Here is a 21,627-nt window from a genome sequence, read left to right as displayed (position 1 = left end):
TTCTTTCTTTCTTTCTTTCTTCTTCTTTCTTCTTTCTTTTTTTAAGATTATTTATTTTAGAGAGAGAGCGAGTGCATGTGCACTGGGGTGGGGGCGGGTAAGGGAGAATCTGAAGCACATTCCCCACAAGTGCAGAGCCCAAGGCAGACTTGATCTTACAACTCTGAGATCATAACCTGAGCCAAAATCAAGAGTCAGATGTTTAACTGGCTGAGCCACCCAGACACCCCAATGTACCTTTCAAATGTACAACAGATCAGGTCATTGCCTCTATTGGACATATGGCTGGCTCCAATGAAAAATCTACAGGATTCATATGTAGTCCTTGTTGAAGAAATGTTGGATCCCTAAAGCATTTTTTTTATCAAAGTCCTACTATGCTTTCTCTAGCCTCCAGATGAATTATTTTCTTTCTTTATGTGCTCCTACAACAGGTAAGAATAGACACTTTCCTAGCAGCCAACATAATAGTCAATGATCTCTACCTTCTGTCACAAGGATTCAATGTTAAAATTGTATCCCTACTGGGATTCAGACATGACCAATTTCAGAGAACCTGATGTGATGGGCCTATCAGAAATGGCTTAGCGTGGAAACTGAGATGATGACTCTTGCTGTTTGGCAGAATTGGGGTGACTAGCAGAGCTATGGCAATAGAAGTGTTCTGGACTTCATATGAGATGGCTTCTGGGGACCTTAAGTAAAACTTGAGGAAGAGGCTTTGTATAGACTGCAGAATCTGGGGCAGTAAAATTGTGGATGCAGTGCATTGAAATCAAATTAAAACTATTACAAATATTGGAAAAATGAGATAAAGATATATATGTACATATGTATAAATATAGTGGATTTGTGTCACATTGTCATTTAAATTGTATGTAACAATCAGGGAGAGAGACACTTAAACAGTAGGGGTATATTCACCCATCTTTGTATTGAATGAAAATTTGCATTAGAGTACAGGGGAGATGAAGACATGAATCTGCTCTTTCCAAGTTGTTCTCTGTATTTACAGTGTGAGCATCTCACTCTGCTGAATATCATTTAACAATTTTCATATAAATCATGGCCCCTAAACATAAACTGGATACTTTAACTGGTACTCAATCAAAGCTGTCCTTTCAGGGTTTATTTTATCTCTATGTTACTGTATCCTTATATAATGACTTTAGAAACTTACTCTAAAGTAAGATTCATCAATGCATCTTATTTAGTTGCAAGAAACTGGCACATAAAACATTTAAATAACAATAAAGTGTTAATATTTTCCATAAAGGGAAATGTGGTCAGAACACCCTGTTGAAGTTCAGATGATGGGGTGAGTTGCTATGGCTGTACTTATTAGCAAAGGCCATTATGGAGGAGTGTAGCACATAAACAGGTGTTGCTTTATCTCTACTGTATAATATGCAACTTGTATGCTAATTTGCTTTATGCTTTAATCTGAACTTAGAGTGTTTTAGAAGCTACATGTATCATGCATTGTACTAATTTCTTTGTAGATTGCAAATAAATACTATTAGGCAAATATATTATTATTATTATCCTCTATGGAACTTTATTCTCATAGTATGTGTGGAGTTGCTGGACTCTGCAAAACTCTCCTCTAGCCTTGTCAATTTAGAAGTGAGATTATGCATAGGCGGAGGCAGACTAGTTTACTGCCTATGCCTTGTAGTTTATAATACCTAGAGTGATAGTTATACCCCTGAAAGGACTCCAGCTACCTCCATGACTATGATCGCAGTTCATTCTCAGAATGCTCCAATATTAGTGATTCTTTCCTTTATTATAGAGCTTTGATCTTTTTACTGATCTGTTGCAAATCACCTGGAGTGTCATGGTTATTTATGCCTCGGAGTGAAGGAACAATCCGACAGGTGGTCTTGGAATGGACGACAAAAAGAAGAGTTGAAGAATTAAGAGTACTTGGAGGTAGGCATGATGTGACTTTGCTAAGGGAGGAACAGGAAAGAAAGAGTATATTTGGGACCTCTAAAAACTCTTTTCTCTTGCTTTACATTTACCAAGAATTCCCTTGCTTAAAAACAAATGCAGTTAGACTTTTCAATGGTTGCAACTTAAAAAAACCCTGAAAGATAGCCTGCAATAAAATAATAAATGTCAAGAAGATGATGGATGCATGAGGAGCCCTGAATCCAAATGGTACCACATTCCATTTATCTGAAATGATTCATAGTCAGGATTACCAGACTGTAACAGGTGGCTACTTTTAAATACAGATGCTAAATGTCATACCTGCAGATGGCTCATCAGTAGAACATGTAAAAAACATCTTAATTATATATTATGAAGTCTTTTCATAAAAAATTAAAAGATAGGCATTCATTTTGCTTGTTTGAGTTATATCACTGAGTACAGATGCTGTTATGAGTTAGCTGGTGCTTTAATCAAAACAAGTATCAGTGGATCAATTTAATGATATGAAAGTTCTGACTTACATTGGAAAGTTTCTGGCAATGCAAATTTCTTGCAGTTTCCTGATTTATGCATCAAAGGAGCGGGCTCTCCTTCACCAGAATCCCACATCGGTATGTGTTAGAGTAAAGAAAGAGGTACTCAGCTAGTCATTCTTGAATAGAAGCATTTCAGATTGGTTTGGAATGCTCCTGGAGGCATATCACACCTGAAACCTAAAACTGGAAACATTTCATGCCTCACGTGGACTTCGGAATCATTGTGGCTGATTTATAAAAGAACAGAGGTCATTCATGCTCACACTTTATAGTCAAATGATTTTTTTTGTTTTACTATGTCTGGCCAACTTATACAATAGACATTGCTGGAATGACTTACTACTGCCACTCAAAGATGGAGATTTAATTCAATTTAGCATATTAAAAAAGTGTGTCAGACTCTCAATGTGATTCCCCATAGAGATAGCTCTCCAAATGTTTTGAATTTCAGCAAATCCTTCTGGATTATATACGGCCCCAGGTGATATCAATAGTGTACTTGTTAAATTATTATTCTCATTACCTGATATATTCATATCCCACTTCATCATAATGACAAATGGATGTTCAAAGCCTGCCTATAATACAGTGTTAAATTCTCTAGATCCATTGCCTTATCTGAAAAATGAAGGACAAATGAAAGCTATGCTATTGTTTAGAGGTACGTGTGTGTGTGTGTGTGCTGTATCTTTAGACATATTTTCATAAACTGAAAGTGCCATTTAAATACAAGGTTTACTATGATTGGTTTTGACATAAAATCAACTCTAAGGGAACTTCCTTTGAGCTCTGAGCAAGCTGATTTGCAAGCAGGAAGCTCAGAATCAGCCCTGCCAGGAATTAAGAGTAAATGCCTGGAAATTTCTCTAAGGGAAGTTCTATTATTTCTTTCTTGTCCTCCTATTTTTAGTTAAAATGAGAAAGCAAACAGGACACTGCATTTTTAATTATGATGATATAAACAATATAATGACATTAAAAAGCAAAACAGTGCAAAAGCTAAAAATGAAAAGTACTACTCCAACCTCATCATCCCCACCTCCCAGCAGTACCACTGTAAAGTGTTTCTTGTCTATACTCCTTGTAACTTTCTTTGCAAAAACAAGCACATATATTTACATATCTATCTACATATATTTATAAATCTTTCCTTTACACATACAGTAGGACGACTTACCAGAAGAAATGCATGCCAGAATTTAAATTTGTATTTTTTATTCTTATTTGCCAAGAGAAGTACTAGCTATTTCCCCATATTAACATAAACAGATAATCACCTTATAATCACAAACAGTGGGTGGATATACAGTGAACTGTCTGATTATCCAAGGAATATTTTANCTGGGGTATAGTAAGACTTATACTTTGAAGCTACCGCACTACTATTTTAGTAGTTATGGAACCAGATTGGTTTTCTAGGTCTATAACGTGGTAAATTCTGGATCCCGTATCAGTACAGCCCTCTGAGGTCCAGCTGGTACTTGCCGGGGGGGAGGGGATGGGGGGGACTTGCAGTGAATTTAAGAGAAAAGAGCTAGACTATAATAACTCAACTTGGGGAAGTCAGGCTTATCACTGTTGAGGAAGAGAGATTGACATGTATTCATAGGGGTCATAGGCAAGCTTTGTCTGTTGAATCATGTTTGTTCAGACTTAAAGTAAGATAATAGTGAAGTAAATGAACCCATGTTTTCACTGTCTGACCCCTTCCGAACAAATTAGTCCAAGTATTTTTAGGACTTCTATGTGGGGAGAAATAGAGTAGCACAGGCATTCCAAAGGAAATCCTAGACTTCATGCTAAAAGGATATGTGCAGGGTTGCACGGTTAACTAACAAAAAATAAGATTTCAGCTTCTCTCTTATGGGCAACTTTATGTATCATGAATGTTAGTAAAAACAGGCATCTGTTTATGGCTAATTCTCTTAACAAATTACACACATTTTAGTTGGTTTAAAAGTTAAAAATTCTGTTGATGTTTGTGTAGCAAATATGGGATCTTATTCTACTCGGATCATTACAAGTTTCTTTTCTTACTTCAGATATCTCCAGTATCTTCTCACACCAGCACATGCACACCCATACTTCTCTATTCTCAGTTGCTGCATAATCTTCACATTGCATAAAAGTATCATGAATTACTTTTAAAAATTACTGATAATCATTTAAATTGTTTTCGGTCAAACAATGCTACAATGGCCATGCCCATACATGTATTTATGTTAATGTAATCCACAGACTAAATTCCCAGCAGATGAATGAATCCTTGAGCAAAGAGAATGCATTTTCAATTTGATAGCTATTGCCAAATGGCACTCAAATGATAGTATCCATTTATACAGCCAGCAATGATATATGAGAGTCAGGATTTCTTTGTAAGTAGTGACACATTGCAGGTGTGGTCTCAAAGTTCTGAATAACGTTACTTAAGGTCAAGACTACCCATCTCAAAACACCTACACTCCCACCCTCCACAGCACTGATCTTAGTCAATTCCTTCTGCACTGTGAAGAGATTAAGTGGATACTTTCTCCTTTGGTCTTTATCTCCGAAGGACAAATTTAGCCCCAAAGTATTATTTTTTCTTATGAAATAGGTTCTGGGTTTTTTTTTTTTTGAGCACCTTACAGTTAAAATTTTGCAGGCACAAATGTCAAGGAGGTGTGTGGTATACCTGCTGACTCATACCTCTGTTTGAGAAAACCACCTCAAAGCAGTCTAAGGTGCTGGCCCAGTGCTACTTGCACCCTACCCCATTCTTCCCCACTCCCCCTTGACACATCCACACACAGATGCTGCTCACACCTTCTCATCTGTGGCATCTCAAGTTAATCCTGCCAGTTCATTTACTTATTGCATAGGCATGAGATAATGACATCACTAAGAAAGAAACATTCATTAGGGAGGTAATACATTTCCAGAATGTAGCAGGGAAAGAGGACAGTTTCAGAATACTTGCACAGACAAAACTTTTATTCTTTAAGATCAAATTTAGCCAAAATGACCTCTCTTCTATCAAAATCCATCCAGATTTAGCTGCTTCAGGCATGATTATTTCTCATATCACATACTTTTTTTTTTTTTCCCACCTGGAATTGCCCTCTTTCACTTGATGGTAATCAAAAGAATAGCTGTCCTATGAGTAGAAGAGCATATAACAGAGATTTGGGAAAACACTGCTGGGCTTGCTGTTTAAGATCTTACAGTTGAATCTGCAATGGAGACTGTTTTACCTTCTGTCTTTGACATGAAGCATTTGGCATCGTTATGGAACAACTGAACTTCTTACCACAATTCTCCACCAGAACCCAGGAGTCTGACGGCTAATGTTTGAAGTCCTGCTACATCTTCTCTCTCTCTCTTTTTTTGTTTTAAGATTTTATTTGTTTATTTGAGAGAGAGATAGAGAGCATGAGCAGGGGGGAGAGGGAGAGGGAGAAGCAGACTCCCCACTGAGCAGGGAGCCCATTGCGGGAGTCGATCTCAGGACCCTGGGATCATGATCTGAGCTGAAGGCAGATCCTTAACCACCTGAGCCATACAGATGCCCTAAAGTCCTGCTATATCCTTACTATATCTAGGATATTAGGATATTAGGGAAATTTTGAGCACTGGGGATATTGAATGAGACAGACAAGTTTTTCTGTCATGTGAAATTTATTCTAGAGGAGTAAGAGCATAATACTAATGAATAATTAATGCAGTTTTACCTAGTGAAAAGGACATGAAAGTAAAATAGGATAATATAATACTTTGGTCCAGTCTGTGTAGACAACCGCATTAGAGTGGTAAGAGAAGGCATCTTGGAAAAGGTATCATTTGAGCTGACACCAGAGTGATGAGGCAATTGAAGAACATGGGAAAATGAATAACGGGCAAATAAAACACATCTAAGTTGGAAATGAGATTGGTATATATTTTATTAAATTACTTTTAATCACATCCTCACCCACCAGTAATTGCTATTTACTGTCTTCCTGATACTAGCCATTCTGACAGGTATAAGGTGATATCTCACTGTGGTTTTGATTTGCATTTCCCTGATGATGAGTGAAGTTGAGCATCTCTTAACTATCCAGTTCAACTGGAGTATGATGAGCCGCGGTGAAAGGGAGATGGCATGATAGAAGGTCAGAAGGATAGCTGCATCAGCACATAGAGGACCACAGTAAAGTGGATGGACATTAGCCATTATGAGTACAGATTCATAATATTGTCAGCTCCAACTGGAACATCTGGTAAAAACCTGCATGTTCTCTTGCCTTACAACATTTTTAGGCCATATTCCTCATGATTAATATCCAAGCTTTCTGTCTTTTCAGGTTTATATTACCTATTTATTCTGAACATGGGATCTAATCCAAGTGAAGTTTTGGTGCTATTATGATGACAGAGATTTAATCCATTTGGAAAGTCTTTATATTTGTTGGCTGATACCATAGAGCACAATATGCCAAGAATCTATCAAAAATTAAAATTTTTTGATGATACCTCTGAAAACAATTTTTCTCTGAAGTGGTGATAAAGAACAAATGAAAAGATTCATATCTCCATTCTTTGTTGCCATTTTATCATGAAATATGTATTTCTAGAGAAAGAGTAGAGATTGAACTGGGAAGTTATTGTCAAATGTTATCCAAGGTGAAAAGTTAGACTCACTTCAGTCAAAAGACATTCCATTGAGCTAGGCTTGAGCCACTGGCCTGTTCCCATGATGTTAGTCATCATCATATGGTCAATAAATTATGTATAATCTTTTGAGGCAGACCTTTCTTGATCCTTTCTAAATTATTTCAGGCCCCTAGGAGCACAGAGTAATAAATGTAATGGTACTAAGTGGTCTGTTCTCTGCCACTTTCTACTGAGTACTTGTCACTCTTTACTTCTCACTGCTTGTATTATGGTCGCCATTAATAATATCCTACTGGGTGAATATCTTTACATATATAAAAAGAAGATACAAATCATATCTTTTCATGATGTTTAGAAAACTAGAAAAGTGTAGAAAACCAAACTGACTACTTAATGTTTATCAGACGCTCTTTAAAGAAAATGCACGCACTCTAGCAGGGTTGATGCCTTTCTCCATATACATGTAGCCTTCTAAACTACTGAGTTTACCAACAAATACATAGCATTTTCAAGATGGCATCCCACGTTATGCCCCTGTTTCTCCCTTCTCTACCTAAGTGCTATTTCTATCACCATAGGATCTTTCTCCATTGCAATCAATCACAATTTAGAAATTGAGAAATGTAAGGAAGTTAATAGTGCAGAAATCAATAGTCAACCAATAAGCAATGGAAATCATTCAAATGTCTGGCTGTTGGTTCCATGTTAGCTGTGACAATGAGGGGTAACTTGGCTATGAGTCAGCAGGCTAAAGTGCTATTTGCTAAAGAAGAGTTCATATCCAAACCCCAATTCAAGTGGTGGCAAATTAGATTACACACTCCACCTCTTAGTGAAGGGAACTACAAAATCATGTGGCAAAGAGACATGCATACAGGGATGTGATCAATTTGTGGCCATTTTTTACCATATGCCATACTTTTAGAGCAATGATAAGATAATAAAATGTTTAATAATAAAAATGATAGCAGGCACCATTTTCCTCATTTTTACTTTAATAAGAATAATTTTAATTTTTACTGTTGTGTATAGTATTGGTTGTAGGATAAAATATTTTCTCTCAAAATATCTTATCTCCCTGACAATTTATAATTCTCCTACTATTCTCCTTTTCCTTCTATGACTACTGTTTCTAAATCTAACTACTTAATTTATCTTAGTCTTCCTTCTATTTCACTAAATATGGGTATCTACTTGGTTTCTTTCTTGGTGTTTTTCCTAAATAGGTTTTCTTGAAGAGCCCTCATTTACCATAAGGCTTCAAATACCTTATTTATAAATTAATTTCCAAATATTCATCCTATTACAGATAATACTCTAATATCCGATTTTCTAAACTACTTGATAGACATTTCTCCTTTTATAATATTCTATTAATTAAAATTGAACAAATCCAAAAATGTATGTTCATTTACCTTATCCACGTTGTTTTGGGTCATTATTTCTAAATGCTGAAATTTAAACTTTATTCATATTATTTTCTCTTCCACTGTAGAGGCTATTTTTTCTGTCCTTCTTTCATATACAATTTCACCTATTAAAAAATGATCAAAGGATCTACTCTGGGCATTGTTGTAATAGATTGTCAATGGACTTGACTTACTTTAGAACACTATATGAGCTCCTGAAATTGAACCCAGAAATGACTGTTTCAAATCCTCACCAACAATTTCATAGTCAACCTTCCTTTCATTTGTTGGTAATACCCCAAGGTCTTTCAAATAACAGCTGTCCCCAGTTTTTCCCTCTAAATAAGGAAGAGCCCATTTCTATTGCTTTTTACCTAAGAATTCTGGCTGACTTTACAACTGGTACTACACAAGTGGTACAGTCAATAGGTCCTCACAGACAATATGAGGTATTTTTTATGGGTTGGAATTTAAAAATGAAATGTAATGAAAATCCTATTTATATAGTGAGGCTAGGAAAGTGACAGAGCATGATAAATGACTCTTACTTGCGTGAACCTAAGATGAGTTCGCCATTGAAGGTTAAGACTGAGGAGGTAAGGTAGTTGCTCCCATTCCACCAATTTAAAGGAAATGAGGAGTTTAAGAAAACAAAACAAAACAAAACAAAACAAAACAAGAGAGAATGGTTTTCTAAATGGGCAAGAATAAACAAACTTTACCTTCCTTGCCTCAGGTCAGGAACTGAAACTGGGAAAGTATGTGACATTACTGAAATAATTTTATTCCCTATAACTACAAGCTGGCACTCCCAAAAACCAAGGTCACAGAGTCATTCTGTGGGTTAATGAATTACAACTCCAGTTGAATGCACAACATTGTCAGATCTTTTACATGGAAGTTGAGATCCTGACTTTTTTTAAAGTTATAACCTTGTAATTGTAATCAGAATTTCCTAGAGGACCCAGAGGACCCTAGAGGACCCAGAGGACTTCTGAAATTCTGTCCAAAAGAGCTGCCTTGCTTGAGGAAGTCATGACCCTCTTTTCATTACTGTTCACTTGGAAACAAAATTTTATATTCAAAACTGTATTCAAAGTGAAAAGCAAAATCAAAGTTACATCCAAGGAGAAATACAGTAATTTACTAATTTGTATTATTAAAAGTAATGGAGGATTGATTTAGTGGATACTTAATCAAGAAAGTAAGGGCATTATTTTTAATCAGGCTCAATTTATTGAGATATCTACACTCATAAGACATTCTGTATTAAATTAAAATAAGGTGTTGATGCATTTGGCTGCATTTTTTTTTAACCGCTTGTTAGGTTGGCCAATGAAACCTCAATATATAGCTAGCCTACATAAGTGACTTACAAGGTCAGAGAAAATTTGGCATAATGCAAGCAAAGGTATTTAAATGTTTGTGAAATAGAAATACCTGTGCGTCCTGCTTTCCTATGTTTCTCTTCACTGTATTATCTGACAGTGCTTCATAAGACCTTTATTTTCCTTATCATCAGGAATAAATTGATATGGTAAACATGATATGGTAAACATGATAATGTTTAGAAAACAACTTATAGGTATTTTCTATTGACCAAAAATATTGGTAGGAAGGTTTACAGTTAAAATTGGGTACCTCTTTGCAGCAGAACTGAGGGGAGTTTAAGATTGTGGAATGGAAATGAAAACATTTAACCTCTAGAAACAAAATGGACCTTATCAGCATTATAGGCCTAGCTGATGATGGAATGTAACCATGGTGTTTAAGTACAGAAATGATCACATAAACATATTTTTGGAAATAGATTGATCCATAGGAATCTCTAATTGAAGTTGTCATATCATAAATAACTGAGGAAGAATACCAACAGACAGCCCATAAAGGGTTTACTTAATTTACTCGCCTAAAACTACTTTGGCTACAATACTCACGTACTTCCAAGACCTGAGTATGTTCATAGATACTAAGCCTTAAATGTAGTGTTTTTGCTTATAGTCAATGAACCTTATTTGACATAAACAGACTACACACCATTTTTGGCTGAAAGCATACTTTCTCACACTCATCTGATGATTTCCAGTTGGACATTTGATGAATTAGCTATTTATAGGGTCTCCTTCCAGAAGGATCTGAATAGGAAGTGAGGAGCAGTCTATTCCACTATAGAATTATCAGGTAAGAAGAACATCATTAGCCTTAAAAGCCATAGAATCATAGCTTATAGAGGAAAAAGATGTAGATTCTAGATTTCAGTAAAAATAAGTATAGTTATGTGCAAAAAATGAAGATTAAACTGCACATACAATCAGGGGAAACTGCCAACATTTATTGCTCTCTTCTAGGTATTAGGGAATGAACAAAGAAAAATACTAATAGTTTCACTATGAGGAAGTAATATTGCTGATGGTTATTTGTGAGGACTATTTACTATTAACATATTACCGTATGCACTATAACTGTTATGTGTAATATCAGTATGTGCCAGATTAATTTTGAAAATTTTTATTTGATTATAATTCTAAACACTGCTCCCCGTGTTCAGTTTTCTGTTGCTAGGCTGGCATGATCACCTGATCACACTGTAAAAAACAGAAAAGAACATTGAATGTAACATTTTATAAATGTTTGCTGAAAGAAATATGCCTTTTTTTCCCCCTTAGTGTAGACATCAGAGGCAGTTTTCATTTTTTAATACTAAGTAGAGTTCTAAGCTGAAGGCTCTGGAGGAGATGAGAAGAGGGAAGACATAAAGGAGGTTTCATATCTCATTGGTCCAGTGTCGGCCGGGTACAAGTATATTTGAGATGGGGCCCTGAAGGCCACAGTAGATCAGGTGGGATTTGACTGAGGCCAAGAAATATTAAAGATGGACTCATATCTAAAAAAAATGAAAGGGATCAAAGCTGAGAAGTCAAATCTGTTATCAATCCAAGGGGAAAACAACTGAGATTAGACAAACAGGTCAAAAGTTTAAGGGAAAGTAAGATTCATTTATCAAACATTCTAATGTCTGCAGTGTTCTTGGTGTCTGAAGATAACTACTCTGAAGGGTTTATAGCCTAGTGGGGGAGACATACACATAAATAGGTCATTATAACACAACCAACGATATTTTAATCTTAGAAAATGGAACATAGTATTGCACAAGGGTCATTTAAGGCACCTAGACTGGAGGAAACCAGAAACTTTCTGGAAAAAAAAAAAAAAGCTCAACCTGAGACTTAAAGAATATATGTAGGAGTTAGCTAGATAACTGATATCTGTGTGATAAATTTGAGGACACTTCAGGAAGGAGAGTTAGGATATCCAGAAGTATAAAGTCAAGACTCAGCACAAAGAATGCTAGAAATTATAGGCAGGTAAGTGATGCTAGACTGAAGTGCATAAGAATATATAGCATATTGATGTTGGAGATGGTGGGGGTCAGAGGATGTGGGTAGAAGAAGAAGAAAGTGATGTCTGTATGCCATGTTGAGGAAATGAGAGAAAATCCTGTAGGTGATAGATAACCATTGAAAATTTGGGGAGGTTTTGTTAGAAGATAAATAATTTCCTTTGATTTAGGACTTTTCTTGAAATAAGTGCCCCTTGCCTCTTCGTCCCTTACTGCTTTCCACTGAATGTAAATGGGAGTTTATCTAATTGATTCTGAGGGAAAACATCTGATTCTGAGTTTAGCTTTTGGATATGCCTACCTTCTAAGAAGGTGTCTTCTGATTTGCCCTTCTGATGAGTGGTTTAGCTTAGAGGAAGAAGGTATGACACTATGGAGGAGAACTATTTACCGCACTGTGCCTCTTGGCAGAGTTGTCTGCCTAATTTAGAGGAGAGTGATAGCCTGCCCTTTTACCCTGGATATGAAGCCACATTTTATAGTCAGCTGTTCTGTAATAAAGCTAACGTTCTGATCTCTAACTAATTTGTTCCAACACAGGTAGGGAAGAAAAATAGTTGTGATATCCAAGTGGAAATATCTGGTTGAAGTTGGATATATCAGCCCAAGCATCCATTGGAGATGATTTTGTTGGGAGGTGGTAAGTGAAATCCTGAGAATGAGTGAAGTTACTCAAAAATACTATACGGCATGAGAGGAAAAATGAATAAGGACAAACAATGGACAAAAACAACATTTATATATCGTGTGACAAAACATGATCTCACTTAGGATACAAAGATCTAAAGGAGTGGGAAGACCAAGCGATTGTCACCTAAGCAAAGGGAGCAATAGTTTTAAGAAAAAAAGGGATAACCAAAGATACCAAAAGTTATATTAACAAAAGTCATATTTATTAACAAAAGTATTGAAAAACTAATTGAATGTAATAATTAACACCTCACTAGTGGTATTTTAGAGTAGTTTTAATTTTTGATTAAAGATAACATGACCAAACTCCAAAAGGATGTAAGCTATAATGAAAAATCAATTCAATTATATTAAAATTAAGAACATTTAGTTATTCATTCAACCAAATAAAACAAAACAAAATAAACAGAAAGACCAAGCTCATGCATAACAGAGAATAGATTTGTGGTTGCGAGAGGAGAAGGAGGTGTGGGGTAGGCAAATGTGTGAAGAGTCAAGAGGTACCAACTTCCAGTTATAAAAGAAATATATCATGGGGATATAACATACAGCATGGTGTCTATAGTTAATAATACTCTTGCATATTTGAAAGTTGCCAAGAGAGTAAATCTTAAAAGTTTTAATCATAAGAAAAAATTTCCAACTGTGTAGGGTAATGGATAGTAACTGAATTTATTGTGATGATCATTTCTCGGTATATATAAATATCGAACCATTATGTTGTATATCTGGAACTAATATGTTATATGTAAATGACACCTCAGTTTAAAAAAAAGAACTTTTGCTCATTAAAAGGTACCATAAAGAAAGTGAAAAGACAGGCCACACTCTGACAAAAGATACCTGTAATACCTATAGCTAATAAGAACGCAGTATCCAATATACATAGAATTTATATCATCATCAAAAACAACAAAAAAATATGACTCATGGAAAAAAATGTGAGCATTTAATTACAGAAGAGAAAATATGAATAGTGGATAAACATATGAAGAGATGGTGAAACTCACTAGTAACCAGGGAAATGCAAGTTAAACTCAAATTAACATACAAAAACAAAAAATTAAACGACTGATAAAATTAAATGTTGACTGGGATACTTAGCAAATTAATAATTCTCATTCCCTGATGATAGGAGTGTAGACTGTTAAAATCCTTTTGGAAACATTTTGGGCTCTCTAGCAAAGCTAAGTTTGCACAAGTCCTGTGACCCAGTATTTCAACTCACAGGTGTCTCTGTATCTAGAACAAATCTTGTACAAGAAGATATGTTTAGGGGCTCCTGGGTGGCACAGCGGTTAAGCGTCTGCCTTCGGCTCAGGGCGTGATCCTGGCGTTATGGGATCGAGTCCCACATCAGGCTCTTCTGCTATGAGCCTGCTTCTTCCTCTCCCACTCCCCCTGCTTGTGGTTCCTTCTCTCTCTGGCTGTCTCTATCTCTGTCAAATAAATAAATAAAATCTTTAAAAAAAAAAAAAAAAGAAGATATGTTTAGAAAGGTTATATCAGCATTTTTTTTGTAATGGAAAAATGTATAATCATAATTTCTTTTGATGAACTGATAAAAATGATATATGATACCTCACATGAAAATCATAGCTACACATGTCAACATGAAATTAAACATCTTATTAATGTTAAAATCAAGAACAAATACAGTTAGATAACACATTAAGATAAAAGCTAAGCAAAATTAAACAATGCATTACTTAGGGATACATACACAGGTGGTATAACTATAAAGGAATATCAGGGAATCATTCACTTAAGAGTTAGAAGGGTGGGTACTTGATGGAGGAGGGGGTTTGGATGATGCTCTGATGGTCGAGAGACATAGAGGGGCTTCTTGGGTGCAAGTGATGTATGTTTATTGATCTAGGTACACAGGTGTATATTTCATAATTTAAAGAAAAATTCTGAATGAAATAAATAGGATATTAGAAGGAGATCGTTGCTTTGGCACATCTTGAAATTATTAAAAGAAATTATTTTTAGAAAAGTCACAGTAAATGAGGCTACTATATTTTGCAATCAGACAGATGAGATATTTTGGAATGAAATAGCTCCTGCTATAAAACAGTTGGAAATGCAAATACAACAACATTATTTTACACGTACAGCTGAGCTTGCAAAAGAAGTCAAGAATTCATGGAGGCCTAAAACAAAGCTGCACCTGAAATCTAGAGTGGTAAACACAATAGAGCCAGAACTACTGTACTACTAACAGCAGTGTAGATTGGAACAGTTGGCACAGGGACGGGAGACAAGTCAATGAACCAATACAAGAAGGGGTGGTATAAATGAGAACCCTGCATCGAGTTGGAACTCTCAAAAAGCTACCTATCTCTGGGCGTCTGGGTGGCTGAGTCAGTTAAGTATCCAACTCTTGATTTCAGCTCAGGTAATGATCTCAGGGTCATGAAATTGAGCCCTGTGTTTGGCTCTACACTGGACATGGAGCCTGCTCAAGATTCTCTCTCTCTCTCTCCCTCTGCCCCTACCTCTGCCCCCACCCGACTCACATGCATGAACTTTCTCTCTCAAAAAAGAAAAATGAAAAATAAAAAAAAATAACAAAATTTAAAAAATAATAAAAAACTACAAATCCCAGTGAAAGTTTGAATGAGGGGAAAGAACAATAACAAAACAAAACAAAAATATTCTGAAATATAATTTCTTTGTCTCTGCCTTGAGTCAGGATGGGACAATTATATCAAAGAATTTTACTGTAAAGAGAACAGAGATTTGGCTTGAGCAAAACCAATAAGCAGTAAAGAAAATAATGTTGTAATACATTATCTACCCTTCCCTAGGCCCAGGTGATTTTATGTGTAGGCTCTAGCAAATGCTAAAGCAATACATATAACCTCAATTTCATACAAGTTGTTTAAGGGGAAAAAAAAATATGATAGTTCAACAGATGCAGAAAATGTGTTGTCTGAAGTCCAGCATTTCTTTGTATTTTCAAACTTTCAAAACCATGAATTAAATAAAAATCCCTTAATTTTATAAATACTGTATAACAAAACCCAAAACCTATTCAATGAAAAATAATACATTTGCCGTATATCAGAAACAAAACCTGGAATGCTATTTTTATTACCATATGGTTCATATTTCTTTTATATTATAATAATTCAAGGGGAAATGAGAGATATGAGCTTTAGGAGGGAAAAATAAAATTGTTAATATTTTCAGGCAATCTGATCATCCACGTAAAAAATCTAACAATCTATATCAAACCAGGAATTTCCATTGTTCTGAAATCCAAGCCAAGCGTTTCAAAAAGAGAATGATCAACAGAATCTAATGCTGGTAGGTCAAGTGAATGAAGTATAAGCAATGAATATTTGATTTGGCATTGTGCATATGATTGGTATCTTGAATAAGATTAATTTATGTGGAATGGTAGGAAAAAATAGATCAAAAAAGGCAAGTGCATTTAGTAAGTTTTTTCACTTCTCTCAAGGAGTGCTATGTTAAAGAGAAATCAATTGTGAAAGCAGGTAGAAGGAATATGAGTTTTGTATTTTTTAAAGATGAAGATTTATCTGCTGTAGGAAATAATCCTGGGGATGGATCAGGGGAGCTTGAGATATAAAAGAAAGAAGATCAAAAGCAGTGAAGTCCTTGTGTAGTCATGAGAAGATGACATTCATTTTAAGAGGAGTTAATGTGGACTTTATAAATTCAAATATATAGTTGTTAACTTTGGAAAAGGCAAGGAGGAATAGGATTGGGGAGGAGTGTACAGGGGAGCTCAAATATCTGAACTATTTAATTACTAGTCTTAAAAATTGCAAGTGAATAAAATTTGGTTATGGGCACATGTGTTGAAATATTTTCCTTGAGTTGAAGACAAAAGGAAATGAAAAGTGGAAAGAATTAACAGGTGGAAGTACAAAAAAATGGTTAGATCATTTCTAATACACTGGTGGCTAACAGACACATAAAAAGATGCTCAACATCACTAGCCATCAGGGAAATACAAATCAAAACCACAATGAGATACCACCTCACAACTGTCAGAATGGCTAAAATTAATAACAGAGGAAACAACAGATGTTGGTGAGGATGTGGAGAAAGGAGAACCCTCTTACACTGTTGGAGGGAATGCAAACATGTGCAGCCACTCTGGAAAACAGTATGGAGATTCCTCAAAAAGTTAAAAATAGAACTACCCTATGACCCAGCAATTGCACTACTAGGTATTTACCTGAAGGATACAAAAATATTGATTTGAAGGGGCACATGCACCCAATGTTTATAACAGCATTATCAACAATAACCAAACTATGAAAAGAACCCAAATGTCCATTGACTGATGAATAGATAAAGAAGTACACACACACACACACAGAGAGAGAGAGAGAGAGAAATATTACTCAGCCATCAAAAGGAATGGAATCTTGCCATTTGCAACAATGTGGACGGAGCTAGAGTGTATTATACTAATTGAAATAAGTCATCAGAGAAAGACAAATACCATATTATTTCACTCACATGTGGAATTTAAGAAACAAAACAGATGAACATAGGGGATGGGAAAAAATAGAGAAGCAAACCTTACATAAGAGACTCTTAACGATGGAGATCAAACTGAGGGTTGATGGAGGTGTGCAGAGGATGAGCTAAATGGGTGATGGGTTTTAAGAGGGATCCTTGTTGTGATTAGAACTGGGTGTTACATGTAAGTGATGAATCACTAAATTCTATACCTGAAACCAATTTTACCATATATGTTAAACAAATAGAATTCAAATAAAAACTTGAAATCAAAATAAATCAACCAATAAATGAATAAATAAATAAACTCCTCTTGCCCATCCAGTAGGAACCATGGTCCTCTGAGAGTGAGATGTGGAAGAGCTGGATAGAAGACTTTTGAATACAGTCATCAAAGTTCAATCACATGAATTTGTAGTGACATGGACCAACTCCGTTGATGATTTTTCCCAGCAGTATCAATGAGGGAGCAGAGAAGGGGCTGAGGTGTCGGGGTAGAGTTGCCGTTCTGCTGATGAGCTCCACAGTGAGTGAAGGTATTGAGATGAAGGAGTGAGGGGGAGAAACGAGGTCATACACTTCTCTGAGTAACAGAGCAGCTCTCACTAGATTACCTCATGTGAGAACATTAATTAGTGACATACCAACTGGGACACAGGAGTGCAAAATTACAGGGAATTTTAAGTACCATTTTATCCTCGTATTTATAATGTAGGTTTTAATTCTCCTTATATTTAATTATTGAGATAAAAATGCTCAACAATGTAAACACATGAGTATCGCCCCTAGTACATCTGGGAATTATGAAGTCTACATTTCTTCTAGTTCTCTTGTTCCAGTTTCCTTCTTCAAATGAATTTTCAATCTTAGAATTGTAGTTTTTTCTCCTGCAAATGGCAGGTTGCAAACAAATTGCACCTTTGGAATTATGCAGTGTAACAGCCTTAATGGTTATTGTTCTTTTTCTGGGGTGCTTTGTTCTTTATAGACTTTATCCCGATTTCTTTATTCTGTCTAAGTGCTGCTGACATAAAGCAGTTGCATGAATAAGACTTTCAAAGATTTAGCCTAACTGAGGAGGACTACTGTGGAAGAAACCACGTAGAATTGATTAATAAATATAATTACTATAAAAAAATCCATCTGCCATTTCCTCCAGTGGGAATGATCACTGGCTCTGCCCAGAGCTGCTTTTGCACCTGGTGAGAGAATAAAGAATATCATTCATTAAGTGCTTTACCAAACAGAGGACCCCCCCCAAATCAAACGTCTGCCCAAGGAACTTTAATAAATGCGGCTGATTTAACATGACATATTTTATAAAACATAATCAAAGTTTTATGCAGGGATCCCTCCTTCTACTTTTCTCTCAAAGAAGAATGGGCAGTATTAAAATTTATTCTCCCATTGTCCAGAATAAACACACATACATCATGATTTTCATTTCTTTCTTTGAATATATGTGAGTTTATGTATGTGTGTGTGCAAAAATTTTTTAATGTGATCAATATATTCATACCATTTGTCAGTGTTTAGGGATTGACTTGGTTTTTGTGGTTTAATGATGTACTATGAATATCTTTCCATGTCAGATTTATATCAATTTTTTGTGCTAATGACAACAGCGTCCTGTAACGTGGTATATATTACTTTTTTTAACAACTTAGTCATTAAGTGCTGTTCTCCCCTAAAATTTTACTAATTACAAACATGGCTGCAAATAAGGTCCTTGAAAATTTATTTGTGAAGGTTTATACAACACTATCATAATTGGATAAGGGACCAAGAGGGTGTGCCTTGGTCTTTGCCTGGCCCCAGCTTCAAAGGAGCTCCATTTTTACGTGTTATATACATTAGCCTTCCATAAAAGCTAGTTGATAAAATGCTGTTGCAGATTTAAAAATATGTAATATTTAATACATAATAGTAAACAATAACAATAAATAAAGAACATTATTTTAACACACTATCTTCTATCTTCATGTTAAGTGGATAAGGACAGGACTGTACCAAAGAGATTCCTATGCTTTTCTCGGGAGTGTCCCATAGACTTTAGGGAGTCTTAGTATATTTATTATTTCACATTGCCTTCTTATTTGTTTTTGTGATACTTTGTATAAAGCTTCCATTTACCATTTTTCCCAATTTGTATTAAGACTTTTCCAATCTCAGGTAACACTATATTCTGTTTTCAGATGTGATCAGAACCCAGAAACATCAAAATGACCTAACTGCAGAACTTTTATAACCAGCCATCTCAGAGTAGTAGGAAAGGGAATCCATCCTTGAAGCTCACATAAATGCATTTTGACACACTTGGATACCACATGTGAGGTTTACCTCTATGTGTTCTGTGTGTGTGTGTGAAATACAGTTAAATATGCACAGAAGACCTTTTGGTTAACAATACTAAGTGACCTTACACATAAAGCTATTCTCTCTGTCCTAGCACCATACTTTTTGAATTTGTGTATTTCACCTTAAAGGTTTCCCCAACTACTTTTAATTGTATCCGACAGTGATATTGAAAAAATGCAGGCCGAATTGGGCTGCAAGCATACCTGCTGTGGAAAACAACAAAAAAAACTGGTTCTTAGCTTCCCTTGGCTAACTCTGCCTTGACTTTTTCCAGATCATTCTACCTTTGGTTGTTTTAAAATATAGCCGTTGCCATCAAATACCATCTTGGTAGTATTTCAGTATATAAGAAATTACTAAAAGCCACAGAATAAATAAAAAAATAGAAGACACATCTGTATTTTTTTTAAGATTTTATTTATTTATTTGAGAGAGAGAGCAAGAAAGAGAGCATGAGCAGGGGAAGGAGCAAGGAGAGAGAGAGAAGCAGACTCCCCGCTGAGCAGGGATCCTGATGCAGGACTCGAACCCAGGACCCTAGGATCATTACCTGAGCTGAAAGCAGACATTTAACCGACTAAGCCACCCAGGTACCCCACACCTGTATCTTTGGGTTAAATACCTAATAGTGTAATTGCTGGGTTGTAGGGTAGCTCTATTTTTAACATCTTGAGGAAACTCCATACTGTTTTCCGGAGTGGCTGGACCAGCTTGTATTCCCACCAACAGTGTAAGAGGGTTCCCCTTTCTCCACATCCCAGCCAACACTTGTTGTTTCCTATCTTGTTAATTTTTGCCATTCTAACTAGTATAAGGTGGTATCTCATTGTGATTTTGATTTTTTTAATATTTTTTATTATATTATGTTAGTATTTCCCTGATGGCTAGTGATGTTGAACATTTTTTTCATGTATCTATTAGCCATTTGTATGTCTTCTTTGGAGAAGAGTCTGTTCATATCTTCTGCCCATTTATTTACTGGATTACTTTAACATATAAAAATTCCTTTGGAAACTTCATCTCTACCCCCCAAGATACATGTTGGCAATCATCCTCCAACCATATGACCCGCCGATATACATCTGAAGGGTCTCATGACTAAGATTTGATTAGATGGTAATAAATGACCTTTCCCAACTATAGCTAGCCCTCTCAGATCCTGGAAACCTTGTTTCAAAAATGCGTGGGAGGCTTACACTATCCCTAACCCCCACCCAACTTGAAAGTATATAATGGGCCGTTCCTCATGACCCCATTGCAGCTCTTTCTACCCATGGGTCCTGTCCCAGCGCTTTAATAAAATCACCTTTTTGCACCAAGGACTTCTCAAGAATTCTTTCTTGGCCATCGACTTTGAACCCTAACATCTTTCCTACATCAGTTTTTAAATTTAAACTCTCTTCCATGTAGATAGTAAATATGTTGCACACTCCACAACACAGTTCTCTATGTTTGCCTCACTCTGTGCTTATCCCAGTATGTGGAACTCAGGCTTAAGGAGCAAGGGACACATTCTCTCAGGGAAGGGAACAGTTTGACATCATTTACTAATAATAAGTAGTGAATTAACCATAATTCACTAGGGTAAAGTTCTGTTCTAAAAGCTGTCTTGAATTTCAAGTGAGAAGACCTCTTTTCTAGCTAAGAGTTAGCCTCTTGCCAGCTGTGAAACTCTGAGTTTTCTTCTCTGGAATGGAAATGTTCCTATGCTCTTGCCTCAAAGAACTATGTAATATGCAACTCAATGAATGCTTTGTAAGCATGGAAGTGTTCTATAAACAGAGGTGGATTTTCTTCTTTCCTTTAGAGAAGTTTTTCCAACCAACCATGTTCCTTGGAATAGTAGTTTGACATGTTTTACTCATCAGAGATTTATAGTTCTCATTCTTTAAAATGGCCAATTCTGTTAAGGCTTGAATAATCTTATATAGACAAATGAAGGCTTTCCCTGTCTCCAACGAATTGTTTTACTTTAACTGTGGTTTAGGAGGGGCTGTCATCAAACAAGTTCTTATCAGGTAGGCAATGAAAGCCCATCTATAAGAGAAAGGGATTTGTGATAAAAATATAAGAAATAGCAGTCTATATCAAAGTCCAGCCCACAGGCTTAACAATCCCAAAAATCTAGCCAGTGTCAGATATAAAATCAGCATTT

This window comes from Ailuropoda melanoleuca, chromosome 4 (assembly GCF_002007445.2).
Source record: "Ailuropoda melanoleuca isolate Jingjing chromosome 4, ASM200744v2, whole genome shotgun sequence".
NCBI lineage: Eukaryota > Metazoa > Chordata > Mammalia > Carnivora > Ursidae > Ailuropoda > Ailuropoda melanoleuca.
The sequence above is the reverse complement of the archived record's forward strand: the minus strand, read 5'-3'. Positions refer to the sequence as shown.